The sequence below is a fragment of the Poecilia reticulata genome, linkage group LG16 (assembly GCF_000633615.1).
Source record: "Poecilia reticulata strain Guanapo linkage group LG16, Guppy_female_1.0+MT, whole genome shotgun sequence".
Taxonomy (NCBI): Eukaryota; Metazoa; Chordata; class Actinopteri; order Cyprinodontiformes; family Poeciliidae; genus Poecilia; species Poecilia reticulata.
Window position 1 is genome coordinate 25,879,631 of NC_024346.1, and position 5,054 is coordinate 25,884,684.

At 38.4% G+C, this 5,054-nt stretch overlaps 1 protein-coding gene across 5 annotated transcripts in view; it reads right to left on the reverse strand.

The window, feature by feature from the left end:
* Positions 1 to 5,054, reverse strand: part of LOC103478276 (myelin basic protein) — a 98,500-nt gene that overhangs the window by 60,379 nt on the left and 33,067 nt on the right. The window lies entirely within an intron of this gene.

Genomic DNA, 5,054 nt, shown 5'->3' on the forward strand with positions numbered 1-5,054 from the left:
AAAAATAAAATTATTATTCTTTTTTTTATCAAGGTTTATATTTGCATTCTGAACTTCGCTGCTGTGAAGGGTGGAAATTTTTTATGGGGTTTTTTCGGCAGCAGGAGAGGGAGCTGCTCAGCATCAGGGGATGTAATCTACCTAAGCAGCCAAGATGGAAACACACACTAAAAGCCAAAGTCCACACACACACACACACACATAGTCAAAATGAACCTTAAGAGAAAAAGACACATCTTTACATTTAGTATTCTTAATAATCCTTCCTTTATGACAAGTTAGTAATAAATATTGCGCTGTTTCTGCCGCCTACCCCATTAGTTCTTTTTTTTATTATTATTTTTGATGCATAAGCAAAAAGCATCAGCTGCATTTTGCATCAGTTTTCGAGGAAACATGCTTATTTTGCACAAAAAAAAAACAAAAAAAAAGCCTTTTAACTATTTTGCTTCAACAGAGTAACAGTGGTGAAACTACAGCTGGCTGCTTAATGAGGCATAACAAGCCTGCAGTTTGGTTCATGACATATATGCAGCTCACAGCTTGTTAGCCATAGTTTCAAAACAGAATTATTTTAATAAGAGTGATGGGTGGCACCTACTAAAATCAGTTCCATGACTTATGTTTTTTTTTAAAGTGGATGAATATGCCTTTCTTGTAGACGAGGGATTGATGCAGGAATGGCTGCGCTATGTACAGCCAGAGAAACTGTCTGTCACTCCAGGACTTTTTGTACTTATAAATAAAACTATAGGAAAAGAATATGTTAACAATTATAAAATTGAAACTCTTGAGGCCAGAAAATGCCTCTCCTTTACAGCAGCTCAATAGAGAAGCTGCAAACTTCATCAAATGTTAGGCTCTGAACTTCGGGATATGTTATACGAGTAAGCATTTTAAGTAGCTTTGGGTTGATTTCTGGTTTCTTGGTACAACCACATTTTATAACGTTGGTTTCAAAACGATATCTGCCATACTGTTCTTTACAGTGAGAGCTCGGAAAGTTCCAGAAGAGCCAGAGATTTTTCCAGATGTGCGGAAAAGAATATCGCTGCTCTTCCCTTCCCCTATTTGTTCCTGCCCACAGCTGATCAGCTGGCTGAAAGAAAGCCACCACACTGTTCCTTTGCTTACAATAAAGGCAAATCTGGAATGACAGACAACTGTCCTAGTGGTGAAAAACATGTTAAGTCTTCAGACAGAAACTCAAGACCAGTTTCAAGCAGATAGAAGAGCTAGTTATGCTATCTTACACCAGTTTATGTTGCATTATGAGGATCAGACCAGCAAGAAAGGATAATATTCTGAGAAATAGGTACTTTTAGATAGCTGTGATTATAGTCTGTATTTTTGGCTCCAGGCTATTATTCAAAATAATACAACCTCCCAAGTATCCATTGTCTATAACCATCTGTGTTTTTAAATGAAAACAATTATATCTAATTATATTTCTTTTTTATTCTGTAATTTATTAATATTTTGAACCTTTATTTTACCAGGATAAAAACCCACTGAGATTAAAAACCTCTTTTTAAGAGGAGTCCCTGCCAAGAGGCAGCAACAACAATAGCACACCAAAAAATGAATAAATAAATCAAAAAATACCCTGCACTGCGATGGACTGGTGACCTGTCCAGGGCGTAGCCCGCCTCTCGCCTGCTGACAGCTGGAGGTAGGCACCAGCACCCCACACGACCCCAATGGGTAAAGAAAATGGATGTATGGATGGAAAATACCCTGAAACTGTTATTTTTACATATTTTTACATCTCTCACCACTTCATGCCTACTTTCCTCTGGCTTTTATAAATAGGTAGGATTTCTTGCTGGGAACAAAAGAAAAAAAAAAAACAGTTCTAGAAAAGCAAGTCAAACAAAAGTAATCGTAGCCACTATATTCGGTTAAAATAGCTTAAAATAGCTTTACTTTACTAAAGCAACCAACATGAAGCCGACTGCAGCAGAGCCACTATGGCTGCAGTTTAATTACAGACACATATTCTCTGGCAGGCTGCAATCCAAAGTGTTTAAATAGTCTGAAGTGTGGTGGCATTTCTCTATTGTCTTCTTGAAGCCGCAAACACACATGATGAGTAATTTATGTGTCATGCCAGTCACTGCCCAGCATTCTTTCTGAAACACACAAGCCACAAAACAACCAGCTTTATCGTACAATACAATATGATCAATCACAACAGGAACAACCACAGTGGGGTTATATTCACACTTTCTGAAAGCTTTTTCCATGTCATTATCTTCATGAGTTTAATACTTATGATCAGCGTCAGTCCAATATTTAACCTCTAAATTAATTTACGGACTAATTTGCTTTGAATCATTCATGTGGGTTACGTGGGGTAGAATCAATTTCAGCATGAACATTAATCATATCACCAATCTCACCAGCGCGATAGTTAAATCTAAATGTTTTTGGTGCAACCGCAAAAATGTTCAACTGCATCATTTGAACCAAGTTACAGCTCAAGCACGTGCTAGCAATCCTACTTTTTTTTTTTTTTTTTTTTTAGACTTCCTTTAGCATGTTGTGTGGAAAAACTCAGACAGACTCTGTGAGGAATACGGCAGAAAATGTGACAGTTTGTGACAGTTTTTGGAATCACATCTGCAGGTTAAGCAGCCAGACCAAACGCCATGTGATAAGACGTCTAAAATCAGCTGCTGCCTCTACGCCCGTCGTGCCAGAATCACTTAATCATCATGGCCGTCGTCGCTTCTCCTCACGGGTAGCGGCGGTAGTCTGGTTGGAGTTCCGCGCGGTGAGTAAGCGAGGACAGCTGTACGTGGGACCGGGCTGGGGCATGAGTTTCCGTTTCTGTCAGTTTTGCACACTCAGGCGTGACTGACTGCAGCAGCTTCTCTGCGCAGATAAACAATGTTTGGCCCGCGGGCCGAAGCCGTCTGTCTGGAACATTAAAGTGTCTTTGCTCTCTAACCGTAAGGAGATGAGGTTCGCTCTCGTCCAAATCGGTGACGTCGAGCAGACCGCGGTGCTTTCTGGCTCTCGTTCTCGCTCACAGCTGGACGTTTGCAGGAGGAATGTAACGGTGCAGCTGTTTACTCTGCGCACGTTTTTTTGCTCTGGGATATTTTTCCTAACTCCACGAAGGTTGGAGAGGAAATAAAAACCTCGAAGGACAGATGATGTGTGTAGATATTGCTCTGTTATTTCAAACCGATGTTTGCTGTGATTGGTTACTCGCTGGCTCGCCTTTCAAAGTCTTACTGAGACAGCCTGGGTGCCTCCTGGGGGCATGGAGGCAATTCTCTTCGGTGGAGATTTACAGCCACATCATTCTAGGCTCGCGCTCTGAAAATTCAAACTGTGGCCTCTTTATTTAGATCTGGAGGTAAAATAAAGAAAATACAATACTTCTCTGGGGTTTTTGTTACCCTTACTCCATGCAAAGAGAGCTGTTAACTCCCACAGTAAACAGTCCTTTGTTTCTGCCTCCCACTCCACATTTACTGCTAAAGCTTTTGCACCTTTGCTGAACACCATGACTGTGAAACATCTCCTAATTACAGCTCTACAACACACTCGCTAGTTTGACACGTCATACATGAATGTAGAATGCCTACATGCTACAATGCAATCAGTTTTGGACCAGTCAAAACAGACGGGTTGTTCTGAGAGCAGTAGATTTTAAAAGACAAGAAAGAAGAGGCCCAGTTCAAACCCGTCGTCACTTGACTAGGTGTGTAACAGCACACAAACATCAAAACTCGGTTTGTACGTTTCCTTTAAAGTTGTGGATCGTTCATTTTCGATTTGCTTCAGTGAAGACAAACAAATATTGTAGAGGGGTGAAAAACAAGTCAATAGTAAATTAAAACAATAAGTATGAAAATAGGCACCCCAACAAAATGTTTATTTTTGTATCTTTAATTTCTCATTGTAATGAATTCTTTAGTGTCATTTAAGTTAGCCCTATGCAATTCCACACACAACCGCTAGGGGCGCTGCCGCGTTGGTGGCATAGAGAAGATTGAGCACACAAGAAGAATAAATTGTCCTGTTGAATGTGAAGAAAGCTCAACGTGTGTGCCTTGTCTTTCTCATATGACAGGTCAGTAGAAATATGGTTTTATGCATATATATTAGTTTTCTTGGAAGAGTTGAAAAGGTTCTTAAATCGAATCTCAACTAATGAGTCGCGTAGTTCCTTTTGTGATTGTTATTGTGTACAAAAACGGGACTTGTTATGAAGGCTAATTGGAGCTAAAGCTAGTGGGCCACGTGTGTGAGCTAGCTGAGGAGCTAGCTGAAGGACTGCAGAGTTCATTTGAACTTGTTTTGCACGTTTTGAGAGAGTTCTCACTCAATATACATTATTTTGATTTCTGTTGTATTTTATGTGATTCTTTTCATGGGTTTGTTGCAAAAACCAGATAAACTAGGTATTTAGTATATATGTGAAGCTGAATACCGAGACACAGTATGAAAGGAGCATTGCGCCTTTTTCAGTTTTATAGTAAGAGTTGAGTTTATGTAAGATGTAAAATATTATTGTTCTATTGAAACAATTAACATTGTTAAAAGCTAAGATGCTTAAATGTTAAAATATATTTTATTTGTGTTGATTAAAAATGGTAAGTTATTAAAATAGTTAAAAGCCATTTTATATATTTTATTTTTTATAGTTAAATACAAAAGGTCTCAGAAAAGGAGACAAGGTATTGAATTTAAAGCACTAACTACAAAATTAATATGGTTTGGAGAAGTAAAAGCTATTTGTGAATTAATTTTGTAATTTGATAGAATTCACAATGAATTCACAATGCATGTTAAAAGAATGATTGTTTGGTTTAAAGATATATTACAATCATTCCTGATGTAATGAAGTTAATGGTTCTCTACCTGAAGTATGTGATACATGAAGTATGTTGTATATAAAGTGTGTTTATAGCATACAAGAAGAATAAATCTTCTGGTTAAATGAGAAGGAAGCTCAACGTGTGTCTCATCTTTCTCATACCACAGCACCACACGTTGAGGGAACATCATTCTATACATCACCCTCAGCCATATATATA